This window comes from Ambystoma mexicanum, chromosome 8 (genome assembly GCF_040938575.1).
Source record: "Ambystoma mexicanum isolate Mex_15411 chromosome 8, UKY_AmexF1_1, whole genome shotgun sequence".
Classification (NCBI taxonomy): Eukaryota; Metazoa; Chordata; class Amphibia; order Caudata; family Ambystomatidae; genus Ambystoma; species Ambystoma mexicanum.
In genome coordinates, this window is record NC_090929.1 from 923,957,644 (window position 1) to 923,973,761 (window position 16,118).

The window sequence follows — 16,118 nt, forward strand, 5'->3', positions numbered from 1 at the left end:
TACTTCAGGGGAGCACAAACTTTCTCAGAATCTTAGAGTTTTGTATTGAAGTGTATTTGTTTATAATATTAAGTTGCCTCCTTCTAGTGAAATGTTTTCTAAATAATTGTGTAATGAATTAATAAGTGTTTTACAAGAAACCTTGGGTATAAGCTTCTTTTTGAACCACTGTGATTGAAAGACCTCTGTGCAACCTCTTGTACTGCTCAAATTCACTCTTGAGATAAGCCTGGCTGCTCAGCTCGCTACCAAAAACTGTGTGGTACAGACTTATAACAAAAGGTTGTTTTGACTTGCACTTGTAGTCCTAATTGTATGTGGGGTACTGCATGCAATTCTGCCTAACAGGGACATGGCCAAATTTGGGCAGAACAGTCCACAATTATGTGGGGGTAATCCTGATTTGTGAACAACTTTATTTTATACGGTACAAATAAATAAACAGTGATACCGTTTAAAACAGGACACAAAATAAAAATAAATAACAAATAAAGAATGTCAATAATTTGAAGGTCCCAACTAATTGGAAAATGTATGCCTTGAAACCCAAACATAACTTTGCCACTCCATGACACAACCTTGGATTGATAGTTTTCTTGGATAGTATTGTGCAATTCCTACTTGTTCAGATTTGTGTACTGTAAGGATATTTGGCATGTTACAGCACAAGTAGCATTACAGCACTACTGCACAAGTAGCATTACAGCACTACTGCACAAGTAGCATTTTTTTTTTGCAGCACCACCACAAGGGTGCGGTGCATTGCTATATGGGTTAGCAGATTAACAAGGAAAGACAGGCTATTCAGTCAAAAAACGATTTTAATATATAAGATGCAAAGCTATTTTACAGTTAAAAGCACACGTGTTCATTTAAAAATGCACACTATTTTTCACCTGAAATGCCTATATTGCTAGAGACACATTTGAAAATTAACAGCTAACATATTAACAATTAACCTGACTAATAAAACCTTATTTTAATATAACCCACTAATAAGATGTGTTCTCTACTGCAGAATTAGGCATACTTTGAAAACCATTTAAATGAGTGTGCAGATTTTTCTCTTCTCTGCCTGATTATCCGTGTTGTTGTGCACAGTAACGGCAGGAAGGAGGAAGTCAGATTTGCAACAATTGCAAATGTATAAGCGAAGCTATTGTTGAAAAGTAGGAGGATGAGAGATGATGGATTTCATTGGAACACGTCATAAAGAGGGCTGAGAGGAAAGTTTTAGTGGGCAGTAGCAGGGAAAAAGACAGGCAGACATCTTTCTGCACTACTGGGGAGAAGACCTGGCTGTGGGGGTGTCCTGCTGCAGTCGAGACTGGGGAAAGCTGAAAGAATTACCTTTCCACTGGCAGAGGCAGTCCTATCTGAAAAAGCTGAGAATTCCAGGCAATGACCCCGGCTTGAGAAGGCAAGCGTTCCTTTTTATTGGAGTTACGCCAAGAGAGCCACATTCACAGAGAGAAGAATCTGAACAGATAAGGTAATTACCTAACTGGGGGAGCTGTGTGTGTGCACGAAAGTATGCAGTCAGTTTAGAAAAATGAAAGTCCCGTGCGTGTCTTTATCAAGTGCTAATGTTGCAATTTAAGTTCTGTTCTCCGCCACTATAATTGCAGTGTGTCATTGAAAATGCTTTGATTGTTCCCTTTTATTGCTGTAAAAATGAGATCATGCCTAAATGCAAATTTTATAATACAGAAAATATTTGAAAACAGACGGGTGGTTTATTTTCTATTTACCATTACAATGCCAATGATGTGGGGAGATTTTTAAAAAGTGCAATGGTCATTTTAAGACAGATGTGTGTATGTCAGAATCAGTATGAATAATTGTGAGTGACTGTAGTATAACTTGTTGGAGGTACATGAGCCAACGGGAAGAGAGACTCTCTGAACATAGCTCCCTACCGTATATAAGGTAGTGGAAATTACCACAAGACTACCACATATAGCTCTCTGTCGTAAATAAGTCAGTGAGTTTGCCCATGGTGGCGCACCAACACTATCCCTGGAAATTGTGGTTTCCCTAGAATGCAGGTCTGAGGTCTCTCTAGTGATCACACGAAAAATCTAAGCGAAGATAAGGGATTCTGGACATTGGGGCCACAAATAAAACAAGGGAATTATGCTCACAAAAATACCACCAACCACGTATACCAAATATGCAGGTCTGGGTGCTGAAATAATGCATGTCCATTGTATTATTGTTGCACATGGCCAAATCTGAATACAAAGAGTGATTATTGCTAAGTTATTTCTCGGCGGTAATAAAATACCGTCAGGCCCCAAATCTCCACAAAATACCCTACATATTTATGGTGCGTTGCAGGCCGGGAAAGTGATCATAGAGTACCTACTGGGCGTGGCAAGCGTGTCTCACACTGCCATTTGCACATTAAAGGGAACCCATTTTATAATAGCAGTGTGCCACTAAAAACGAATTTCAGAATGTCACAAAGGGAAACCACATTCTCAGATCTAGTGCAATATTTAGAGGCAAAGTTATTTGCACATGGGAATTGGTCTTCGAACAGTACCTTAGAATGGAGTAACCGCATTCAGGGTGAGGTGCAGAAAGAAAAACTAGACAATATTTTTGCAGAAGGCAGCATAATTCAGGTCTGCCTTACAAGATTATTGAATGCAGCCGATAAAAGTGCAGAGAAAGACTGTTTAATACGGCTATGCGGCAAAATATGGTTTATTTTAAACAAGTCACTGCGAATGCAAGAGAATGATACTCAGCTAATTAACAGGTTAAAGACTGAATTAGATGGGGCAAGTAAAAATCAGGAAATGTTGAGAGCAGAATTGGATGTATGCCAAAAAGACATGCAATTAAAATGCAGAGACTTTGATACTCAGTTATCCAAAAGCAAGAAACAATTTGAAGATAGTGAGCAAGAATTGACACACTTAAAAGCCTTAGTGGATCACATTAGGCAGGATAAAGATGAGGTTGTTTCAGAAATGCAGATTTTACAAAAAGAACATTGCGAAAAAGAAGGTGATCTCCAGAGTGTAGAACAAGAAATGATTAAAATGATTCAAGAAAGAGACAAGAGAAATAAAGAGTTCAATGAATGCCAAATGCAAATGTGCGATATGCAGGAGGCAATTAATAAAATGAGTGATGAAAATAATTATTTGCATGATGAAGCCAACAGACTCCTTAAAAAGTGTAAGGACTTAGAACAGCAAATGTGCATTCCCAGGTCACAGGAGAGGCGGCAGGGTACCACATTCAATGGAGTGGAGGTGAATTCTAGCTCTGCCCAAAGAGCTAGTGCCCCAGTGACTGGGCCGGTGACTGAACTTGGTTGCAGCGCCCTTGGGGGATTTGATACTCCCATTGGGGGCAGCCACCAATCTCATACACCTGAAAACAGGATTGAATCACAAAATAGTGCAATTCCATGCATTGCAACAAGTAGCCCCATAAAAATAATGAAATCCATTAAAGCCCTGATCAAACCATTTAAAAAGGGAGGTGAATGCTGCATTGAGGATCACTTAGAAGCGGTGCATGACATTTTTAAAGCGCTCCAGATACCTAAGGAACAGTACAGACAATATTTTCATTTAACTTTAGATGCCCCGACGGCCAGCATCATAAGGGGATTAAATGAACAGCAGAATATGACATGGCTGGAGTTTGAAAAAGAAATTAGGCGCCATTTTTCTCCTTTTCAGTCATTGCAGGAGGCAAAGAAAGTTGCGTACACTATTACTGCTGGACCTAATACATCACCTCGCCAATTTTTACAAGACTTAAAAAGAGCATTCTCTCGCTTTGATGTATCTTTTGACTCAAATTCCAATGAGTTTAAAACCGCATACTTCTATGGGCTACAGAAAGACATCATATCCCAATTGGTCCGTGAATTTGACCGTGACAAGTCCCTTGAATGGATTGTACATCAAAGCACCAAGCTATATGAGGTACTCTATTGTCAGGGTAGAGAAAGTGATAAAATGAAAGATACCAGGCCTAAATCTAAAGAACCCTCAGCCACAGTAATGGAAATCAGGTCAGCCAAAATGTCCCTTGAGTCTGCTCAAAGCCAAGGTAAAAATAATGTGACACCTGAACAAAGGGGTAATCAACAAAGATCGCCATTTACTGTACCAATGTTCCAATCACATGATCCTAGTAATAGAGAGAGCTACATCAGCCCTAGATATTTAGGAGATAGACCCCGGGTAAGATACCGGTCTGATATGGCAGGTATGAACAATAATCAGAGACAAAATCAAGATCAAAGAAATGATGGTCCCTACCAGTCATTGGGGACACAGAGCAGATTTGATCCCAGCACCATGATATATGGTAATCAGGATAGGCCCCGATATGTGGATCGATTTACTGATAATGGAAATCAATATAGGGGCCAGTACCCACAATCTGAGAAACAGGACATGAAGCAAAACGTGAACTACAGTCCACGCCAGTACAATGATTCCCCACCAGGGGACTATAATCAAAGGATGGGTGCAACCCGCTCCCCTCCACAAATGAATCAAGAGTTCAGAAACCATCCCAACCGGTATCAATCACCTGAGAGGTATCAGAATAGATCCAATCAGGGGGAAAACAACCAATATCGACCTAGGCCACAGAAAGAGGATCCTAGAGAGGTGGAAAGGTTCCAATGCCTTGAGGCCCAAGTGAAAATGTTAGCTGAGCAAATAGGAAAGCTCTATACAGCGCAAAAACAACCTTCCAAAGAGGGGGCTGATGGCCATAGCAATGACCGGGGGGCTTCCGAAAAGTGACTAAGTACTCATGATAACTGCAGTGCCAAAATGACAGATTGCTCTGATATAATTTTGCATAACGACTCTGAGATGTCTAATGGATTAAAAATGAAAGTACCAGTAAATGAAATTGTGACGGAAAGTGCAAATACTTCTAAAAAAGAGGTACGGTTTAACCTAGAGCTAAATAAAACAGTAAAGGTTTGCACAAATGAAAAAGAAACATTAGGAATTCCAAAAGAACAAAGGGACAGATTTAAGAAAAATGACTCATGCATGGGGAATACCAGTGAACAGGGAGTAAGTGGGGATGCCATAGCTCCTTCCCTGGGCAAGCAAAACAATGACCAAACACAGACAGAAAAAGGAAATACTCACAAGGAGGGTACAAGTCAATCACCTGAAAAATTCTTTGAGCCACATATTTTTGAAGAGGCTGAAAGGGCTGGTATTACACTAAATGATCACAAATGCACAGAATTAAAAAATGACAAATTGCTGAATGATGTTGTGACACATGTTCAGTTGGAAGGTTGTAATGTGGTCTCTGATGTTACCCAGATGGATGGGCGAACGGTGGCCACACTCCAAAAAACCTCTGAACATGGAGAAATGAATAAAATACCTCGCACAGAAATGGGTAAAAAGGAGGGAAAAATGTCTTTTCATTTACCAATGTGCTTAGCCAAAAGTGAAAAAGACCTGAGAAAGGTGAGCCCTGAAATCAGTAAGAATTCACATTTCTTATGTGTATTAGAGGAAGTTGAGGACAGATATTATGCACCCATCACTGTAGAAGAAAAATGCCACACCTTTGCTATGATTGACACTGGCGCACAGGCCACAATTATGTCCAAGGAGCTGGTAAAGAGTATCAATGAAGGGAGGCCTCCACAGAGTCAGATCACAGTGAAGGCAAATCAAGGCCCAGTGCATAACTTTAATGGGGAGGAGGTGCCCATCATAGGTGTAACTGAGGTTGACATAAAAATAGGAAAGCACAGAATGAAACAAGAGGTATTGATCACATCTATTTGTGAAATTCCATTTCTGATGGGGACAGATTGCCTGAAAAGATTGTCTCCTCTCATAGATGGGGTGAATGGAGTGCTGTGGTCCTTAACCAAAAAACCATTGAGGCCTAAGAAACTAAAATCACAAAACAGCAATATAAAAGAATGTCACACCGTTGCCAAAACAAATGATGCTGTGGAGGTATATCTCCAGAATAGCTGCATACCTAGTGTCACTGTTATATTAAGGTGTCAAGACAAAGATCAGAGCGACAATGAAAAACTACCTGTACAAATATACTTGGACCCAAGGAAAGATTGGCAGACTGCCATAGACGAACACACATTACGTTTCTATTTAAAAGAGAATACATGCAAACAGAATAGTGTTCCTAAAACAGATTCAGAAAAACACATTACCACTCTGGCAGAGATACACATGGAAGATGAGCAACCATGGGTTCACGCTGGTATAAATGATTATCTTAAAACAATAAAAGCCACTTTAGCGCTTGAACATGAAAGGAGTTTCATTAATGAGAAATTGTTGCAAAAAATTATGGAGAGGGAAGAAATCCCGAAATTTAGGATTAAAAACCAATATGTTTCTGGGTTGGACAGTCCAGACTTTGAAAACCGAATTACAGGCAGATGCATGCTTAAAATTAGCATTGGGCAGAAAGCAATTTACCATAATGTATGGATAGTGAGTGGAGCACAAAATGAATTTTACATGGGCAATGACATCATGCACAGAATGTGTATGGTGTTAGATTTCCTTAATCAAAAAATATGGTCACGCCTAGGTGGGCCGGCGCCTGAATTTGAAGACAAAAGAAGGGCTTATCATTGTGCACAACTAGTTCCTTATGCAGTCGAATTACAGATGAGGAAAAATACTATTGTTCCTGCATTTACAAAACAGTTTGCAATAACACTGAAATGCAAAAATGGACAGCAGATGAAAGGCTCTGATGCATTTGTATGCCTGAATGAATCCATAAAACAGCAAGGCCTGGATTATGAATACATTCCATTGGTAGACATTGGTGAGGGATCTGTAAAAATCATGGTGAATAATAAAGGTTGTCAGGATATTCATTTAGAGGAAAACTCCCCATTAGGAATGGCCATACAAAAATCACATTATACGGCAGATTTAAATAACATGGTGATTGGGAATATTCCTGAAAAATATGTAGATGCCAAGGGCGAGTTGCCAGAACACCTGGACTCTCAGCCCAAAGGAATATTTAAAATTCATTCTGTGTATCCTTATGATTCAAATGAGACAGTGTGCTGCCATCAAGAGGATTGCATAATATTTAATTTAAAGGAAAATGAAACAGGAAATCAGCCCATTGAAGTGGAAGCTGATATGCCAAAATATTTGAAAGTGGCAGCTCTACAAAAAGACACAGCCACACAGTTAGAGGAAAGCGCTGAGATTCCTTTACCAGAAGAGTTTCCAGAATTTTCCAGAATGGTAGAAGAGCAGATCTCCTTAGCGGATGCATGTAACAGCGATGAGGATCGACGCAATCTGAGGGAAATATTTATGGAGTTTAAGGATGTATTTGCAAAAGATGCTTATGATTGTGGTTTAACTGATTTACATGTGGCCACACTACCAGAAGGTTGTAGCAGAAATCCAGTGTTTGTACGCCAGTATAGACTACCGCTGGCATGTTTAGAATCATTGGCAGAGATTATTAAAAATTTGGAATCACGGGGAATAATTAGGCCCATTCATAGCACATCCAATACGCCTATTTTAGGTGTGTTAAAGCCAAATGGTCAATGGCGGCTGTGTGCAGACTTAAGAGAGTTAAATAAAAGAGTACCAGTATCTAGATGGCCACTACCATTCATTGATCAGGGCCTAGCTCAGATACATGGTTCAAATGTATTTACCACGTTAGATCTCACATCTGGATATTGGTGTGTGCCATTGGCAGAGGAGATACAACACCTATTTTCCTTTACATTTGACAGGACTCAATATGCCTGGCTTAGAGCTCCGTTCGGGTACATCAATAGTGGGAGTGAATTTGGCATATTTTTGAGAAAGGCCATGCCGGATGCAGCGGAAAGAGGGACAATAGTTTATGTGGATGATGTCTTGATAAAAAATGAAAACCTTAAAAGCCATTTTGATGAAATAAGACATGTGCTTGGCCAATTGCAGAAAGCAGGCGCCAAAGTATCTTTGCAAAAAGCACAATGGTGCAAGAAAAAAGTGAACTTTCTAGGGCATGAAGTGACTGAACATGGGCTAAATCCACAAAGGAAGAAAATAGAGGCCATACAAAGATTAAAAGATCCTAAAAATGTGAAAGGAGTAAAAAGTTTATTGGGGATGACAGGCTATAACAGAAAGTTCATTGAGAATTATGCAGAAATCACTCAACCATTGACTAAACTGCTTAAACTAAATACTCCCTGGAGATGGGAAAGAGAGCAGTCTGATGCAGTGGCTAGATTGAAGGAATGTCTTGTAAAGGCACCATGTTTAGCATACCCCATAAAGAACAGGGATTTCTTTATAGAAATAGGATTTTCTGAACATTGTATGTCAGCAGTGTTATCACAAAAACACGATTTGAATCACAAAACCATTGCATATGCAAGTAAGGCATTTTCCCAAGTTGAAATGAAATTTAATGGATGCGAAAAGGCCCTATTAACCACTGTGTGGGCGCTACAACATTTCCGCCCCATTGTTCAGGGAGAAAAGGTGATTATTGAAACAAATCATCAACCTTTGCAATTTTTAGAGAGTAAAAGAATTAGATCAGGCAATCTAGCGCAATCCAGAATCACTTCTTGGACGCTGGCATTACAAGGTTTTCCCGTAGAAGTAAGATATGGACAAAATAAAAAGAGCCCAATTGCTCAAGGGTTAGCTGACTTACATGACTGTGCAGCTGAACAAATACCAAATGAAATGGAAGTGGAAGCTAGTTTGCAGGAATTTGAACAATCACCACACAAAGCTTTTGATGAAAAAACATGCAAGGATTTGCCAACTGTATATGTGGATGGTTGTGCTTTTCACATTGAAAATGACAGTAATAAACAATTAGTGGCAGGAATAGGAAATGTCTGGTTGAAATGTGAAGGCGTTCCTAGTATAGGGATGAGGATTGGAGATAGGAGCAGTCAGGTGGCGGAATTGGCAGCCATATATAAAGCAATTGCTACTGCAGTTGATAAAAAGTTCAGTGAAATTGTCCTGGTGACTGATTCTGACTATGCACGGAATAGCTTTGTGGAGTATTTGCCTGGTTGGAAAGCAAGAGGCATGGTTACATACAACAAAAAGCCACTTAAACATGGAAAAATGATACAAGCCATAGACAAATTGGTGTCAAAAAATAATTTGACAATATACTGGAGAAAAATTCGTGGGCATTTAAAAACACCAGGAGAGGATAAGGAGGGAAATGATAAGGCAGACCATCTGGCTAAGATTGGGGCTGTGATGGGAGAATTGCTACCTATTGATTATTTAATGGGTGAAATACAAATTGATGCAGTCACACGTTCTAAAGCACCAAAGGAGGTAGATCAACCGGTGGTGCAGTGGAGTCATGACACGCCAGACCAAGATTTGATTGAGGCACAAAAGAATGATCAAATTTTGGGAATCTATTATAATCATTTGATGGATCCTGAACAAAATCCTTTAACAGAAAATGATTGTATGGGAAAAGAAGAGTTGAGGGTGCTATTAAAGAACAAAAAACGAATTAGATTACAGGATGGACTCATGATTAGAGAGTCCATAACAGGGCAAATACAGTGGGTAGTACCCCTTTCATTCAGAGGACTAATGCTACACCATGCACATGATGCCATAACTGCAGGCCATAGAGGTTCACAAAAGACATTAGAAATACTAAAAGATTATGCTTACTGGCCACATATGTCCCAAGATGTGGAATTATATACTAGAGGATGTCTAGTATGCGCCCAATTTAAACCTGCTTCACCAATGCATAGAGCACCATTGATGAAAAGAGGCCTAACTCTCCCATGGTCAGATTTGCAAATAGACTATGTAGGTCCTTTAAAAAGGTCGAGCAGGGGACACCGCTATATTCTGAGTGTGGTATGTTTGATGTCAAAATGGATTGAGTGCATTCCCGCACCAGATTGTAGTGCGCAAACAGCAGCCACATTGCTGGTGAACCATGTGTTCTCAAGGTTTGGGTTGCCACAAAGAATTGAGTCAGACAGAGGAAGTCATTTCACAAGTACTCTAATGAGCAAGGTATGGCAAATACTAGGTGTGAAAAGGAAACTACATATCGCATATCGGGCGGCGTCTTCAGGTACAGTTGAAAGAAGCAATAGGTCTGTTGTGGACATTTTAAAGAAATTTGTGGCAGAAGCAGGTTCCAGCTGGGATTTGCGTTTACCATTGGTTTTGATGGCAATCAGGTCGACTCCTGCCAAAGCATCAGGTGTTAGCCCCCATGAGGTCTTAACAGGTAGGAAAATGGTGTTACCACAACACCTACTATACAGAACACATGAGCAAACTCTAGTGAGTGCATCCACAGTTCATGAATATATTGATGAACTGAGGAGGCATTTGCAACATGCATTTGCTTTTGTGCAGAGAAATCTGGAAAGAGCTGCTGACAGTGCTAAGTCATATTATGACAAAAAGACATCAGTAAAGGAATACAATGTAGGGGATCAGGTGTACAAGTTTCATTTTGGAAAAAGTAAACAGAAAAATTCTAAATTTCTGGCAGCCTGGCAGGGGCCATTTCAAATTATAGATAAAGTCTCTCCTGTAGTGTATAAAATTTTGAAAAATGAAGGTGAAACAGCAATAGAGCAGTTTGTCCATGTAAATCAAATCAAACCATGCCATCCCAGACATGAGATCAGGCAGCTTGAGCATGTGGAAACGGATAGAGTCCATTGAGAAAATAAATGGGTGTAATCAGGAGGCAGTGACAAAGAAGTTAAAAAAAAAAGTTGATTGTTATGATGGCACATAAACACTGTAATATATGTGAAAATATATAATATAAATAAATAAATAAATAAATATATAATATAAATAAATAAATAAATAAATGCACATATAACGGAAGCTCGTGGTTGGTGTACAGAGAGAAAGTGTATTAAATATTGAATGCTGTTTTATATGTGTTTGTTTTCTTTTAACTTGTGTTTAATTTCAGAAAAAAGAAAAAAAAAAAAAGAAGTATTTTTACCAAGCATGTTTTATTTTTGGCAAAAAGGTGGAAATTAGTATTGTGCTATGTACTTAATCTGTTTATTTTCTATTTTGATTTAGACAATTAACATTATTTGATCGGAGGTTCCGGGATCAGAGGCCACGGGAGACGATGGAGTCCTGGAGTCCCCTGGATGAAGACCAAAAGATGCCTGCCTCCAGGTGGAGGTGAAGACAAAATAACCGGAATACCAAAAGAGATGAATACTGTGGATTCAAGATTGCCAAGATGAAAGAGTACTCGAATGAACCGAATAACATCGCTGGTCGGGACATACCAAAAGAGACAAAGCAAAAGTTCCGGCATATGAAGTTCCACGTATTTATTATTTTAATTATTTATTTTAACTTGTTATATTACTTATTTGTTTTAGTTAGTTGTTTTATTTCATTGTTTTTAATTGACTTGGAAAATTTAAACTTAAAGTAATGCCACTTCCACTGAGAAGGCAAATGTGGAACATTTTATGAACTGATGGACTCAGATGAAATGTTAATTGCAAATTTTCATTGATGCACATGAATATTCATTTTGTTGGATTGCTATATTGTAAAAATAAAAATAGAACAAGTTGTTTTTAGGAATTGGCTTGGATTATAGCCAAGTTCTAAAAACAAAAGGAGGGTATATGTAAGGATATTTGGCATGTTACAGCACAAGTAGCATTACAGCACTACTGCACAAGTAGCATTACAGCACTACTGCACAAGTAGCATTTTTTTTTTGCAGCACCACCACAAGGGTGCGGTGCATTGCTATATGGGTTAGCAGATTAACAAGGAAAGACAGGCTATTCAGTCAAAAAACGATTTTAATATATAAGATGCAAAGCTATTTTACAGTTAAAAGCACACGTGTTCATTTAAAAATGCACACTATTTTTCACCTGAAATGCCTATATTGCTAGAGACACATTTGAAAATTAACAGCTAACATATTAACAATTAACCTGACTAATAAAACCTTATTTTAATATAACCCACTAATAAGATGTGTTCTCTACTGCAGAATTAGGCATACTTTGAAAACCATTTAAATGAGTGTGCAGATTTTTCTCTTCTCTGCCTGATTATCCGTGTTGTTGTGCACAGTAACGGCAGGAAGGAGGAAGTCAGATTTGCAACAATTGCAAATGTATAAGCGAAGCTATTGTTGAAAAGTAGGAGGATGAGAGATGATGGATTTCATTGGAACACGTCATAAAGAGGGCTGAGAGGAAAGTTTTAGTGGGCAGTAGCAGGGAAAAAGACAGGCAGACATCTTTCTGCACTACTGGGGAGAAGACCTGGCTGTGGGGGTGTCCTGCTGCAGTCGAGACTGGGGAAAGCTGAAAGAATTACCTTTCCACTGGCAGAGGCAGTCCTATCTGAAAAAGCTGAGAATTCCAGGCAATGACCCCGGCTTGAGAAGGCAAGCGTTCCTTTTTATTGGAGTTACGCCAAGAGAGCCACATTCACAGAGAGAAGAATCTGAACAGATAAGGTAATTACCTAACTGGGGGAGCTGTGTGTGTGCACGAAAGTATGCAGTCAGTTTAGAAAAATGAAAGTCCCGTGCGTGTCTTTATCAAGTGCTAATGTTGCAATTTAAGTTCTGTTCTCCGCCACTATAATTGCAGTGTGTCATTGAAAATGCTTTGATTGTTCCCTTTTATTGCTGTAAAAATGAGATCATGCCTAAATGCAAATTTTATAATACAGAAAATATTTGAAAACAGACGGGTGGTTTATTTTCTATTTACCATTACAATGCCAATGATGTGGGGAGATTTTTAAAAAGTGCAATGGTCATTTTAAGACAGATGTGTGTATGTCAGAATCAGTATGAATAATTGTGAGTGACTGTAGTATAACTTGTTGGAGGTACATGAGCCAACGGGAAGAGAGACTCTCTGAACATAGCTCCCTACCGTATATAAGGTAGTGGAAATTACCACAAGACTACCACATATAGCTCTCTGTCGTAAATAAGTCAGTGAGTTTGCCCATGGTGGCGCACCAACACTATCCCTGGAAATTGTGGTTTCCCTAGAATGCAGGTCTGAGGTCTCTCTAGTGATCACACGAAAAATCTAAGCGAAGATAAGGGATTCTGGACATTGGGGCCACAAATAAAACAAGGGAATTATGCTCACAAAAATACCACCAACCACGTATACCAAATATGCAGGTCTGGGTGCTGAAATAATGCATGTCCATTGTATTATTGTTGCACATGGCCAAATCTGAATACAAAGAGTGATTATTGCTAAGTTATTTCTCGGCGGTAATAAAATACCGTCAGGCCCCAAATCTCCACAAAATACCCTACAGTACTTTATGTGACATTCCAAAAAATGTAAAAAGATTCCTTTTCTCCTGCCATTAATCTTAAACCAATGCTTGCTACGGTTCAACCCACTTTTTAAAGGTTGTGTGCTAAACTCTAATGAAGACCTTGCATCTGGTCTGACTGGCAGTGGTGTGTGGTGTGGTGTAGTGAGGATCTGTCCGGTCGTGTGTTTTGAAAACTTGCTAAATGTAGATACATCTGCATTAAAGCTAGCTTGGATTGTCGACCATTTTGACTGTGCAAACATCCGATTTTCTCTGAGTTAATTGGTCTATGAACATTGGAACCACATAAGATTGTGGTATTTTAAAAAGCGCCTTTCAGATTGACTAAATAAAGAAGACAATTTGGATATTTGGTGGGCCAGAACCTTTGTTTACAGAGTGGACATCATCACATATAATGAACAGAGGACTGTGGACCTCCAGCCGGTACATTCTTTAGAAGGAGCATATTACAGACCCTATGTGGTCTCCAGATTTTAGGAGAGGTCAGGAGAATAAGTGAGGAGTGCAATATGCTCACGACACATCAATATAAACGCACAGTCTCAGCACATCTGCATCCTGACTACTTCTGGCCACACACCCAAAATATTGGACAACAGCCATATATGTGAGTCAGTGCTTGATCTGTGGGTCACAGTCTTGTCTAAAACTCAAATCAAACCCTAAGACACTCGTTGTAGCATATGCCCCCCGTGCATGGGATACTAGTAGCTATCAGGCCTGCAATAGGGACAATATATCCATTGGGCATGGGTCACGGCCATGCCCAATGGTCATATTTGCTGGCTTGAGGTTTCAGGGGCATGTCTGTAGGCCAAATGGGTTGGAGTGGCCTGCAAATAGAGAATGCTGGCTATGGCCACATTGGGAGAACTGGGATACCCAAAGAATGCTTGAAGGCTGTGCCACAATGAAAGTGGAAACTGACCACGACCACAGGCCAAGCACCAGGGTCCCGTAGGTTGGACTGGTGTCAGCAGCAAGTCTGGCAGTTATATCCCTAAAATATGGTCCATAATGCCCCTTCACTCAGCCTGTTGGACCAGGGAAATTGCCAAAATTTATGCTCATAGAAAAGTGTCCTCTACTCTGGTCAGTTTTGCGTTCACATAGTGTGGAGGGGGGATTTGCCAAGAATACAAAGTGGTTGTTTTCCTTGACTACAGGCCATGGCCAATGGCATCATCAGGTGGCATAAAGCAGCATGGGTCATGGCCACGGGCCATGACCTTGCTAAAACCATGCATCAGTCATGGGTACAAACAATATTCAGTGACAAATTTGGATGGGCCATTAGTCCATGGCATTACTGAGTCTTATACATTAGGTACAGTGGCCACTGTGTGGGTCCACAAAGCATTGAAAATATCCACCTTGGTCACCTGGGGTACCCATTTAATGGCTGAAAGGCATACCATAGTCGATGTGCTCTCTGGTGACCTGGAGTGGATGGGCTTGGCCAAAGGTCATGTTCCAGGTATTGTCCACATGCCCTGGTCAGTGGCCAATTGTAGAGACCTGTGCTCCTTCCCGCATGGCTTAGAATCAGACCCATGACCTATTCTGAATGACCATAGGCTATTTTTGAAGGCCACCTCCAATGGTCACTTTGGGTGGCCTTTTGTGCAGAGGACATAGCTGAAAGCAAAGCCCCAATGTTGTGCCCTGAGACCATGGCCGCAGGCTACTAGAAAGTGCCCATTGCAATTTGTGATTTCCATGCTTGGGACAAAGAAGGTACAGACCATGGTCTCAGGTAATGGCCAGTCACCACATTGGCTGTTATGGGGCACCTGGCACATTGCCATAGGACATGACTTTGGCAAAATACCGGGAGTATATCAGTAGTCTGCTGCAGTGATTGTTTTTTGCTGTATCTTGAATCTTAGATGTGGTTCTCTGGGGGGATGGAGGGGTTGGTTTGCTGGTTCAGAAGTTGTCCAAACATCAAACTCTCAGAAAAGGAGGGAATTGCACACTTGCGGCTCAGGGAAAAGCAGGAGCTGAGGGGAAAGGAGAAGGAACTCCATATCTTCTCTTAGGGTAGGAGGACTATCCCACATTAGATATGATTTTATTTGGTATTTATAACGTGCCTTTAAACAAGTGTTTATTCAGAGGGTGGGAACCTTGTGATAGTGTTTGTGCCTGTTTACAAAGTAACACAAGACTTGTGAGTTGGAGGAGAAGGTTGTCACATTGGGAGTGGCCGTAGAAGATTGTAGAGGATTGGAAGAGGAGTTACAAATATTGGAGGAGGCTCCCTCGAGCACAGCGGCATGGAAGGCAGGTTATCAACTTGGGGAGGTGCATCTCTGTTAGGAGGCGAACCAGCCTATCGTGGTGCCACAGTAAGTGGAGAACCTACCTGTGGGTGGAGGAGGTGGAGAATGAGGATAAATATGTGCTGCAGGAGGAGCCTTGATCCTCAGCTGTCATTGCGGAGGATAAGAGGCATACTGAGGTGTCCCAGGTAGCAAATACATTTCCTTGTCACACAGCGCCCATGGGTGAAGTAGTGCTTTCATCTGCCACTGAGGAAGTCTGTCAAGTCTGGTGAGTATGTGGTTTTCTGTAAGGTAGAAATCTGTGGCAATAATGTGGGATGGGGATGAGAAGCAAGGGATGCCTTCTGGGGACAATGGTCATGTGTAATCACATTGATTGGCATTAGGAGATTTACTGTGGAAATGTGCCCTCAACCGCCAATGGTCCATCTAGTGACACCGCTGCCAC

At 40.4% G+C, this 16,118-nt stretch overlaps 1 long non-coding RNA gene across 1 annotated transcript; it reads left to right on the forward strand.

Annotated features, from left to right (window-relative positions):
* Window positions 1-675: 675 nt before the first annotated feature.
* On the forward strand, window positions 676-12,759 carry LOC138472579 (uncharacterized). Its single transcript, XR_011268643.1, has 2 exons — window positions 676-1,492; window positions 11,103-12,759. It is a non-coding gene; the product is annotated as an uncharacterized lncRNA (long non-coding RNA).
* Window positions 12,760-16,118: the final 3,359 nt, after the last annotated feature.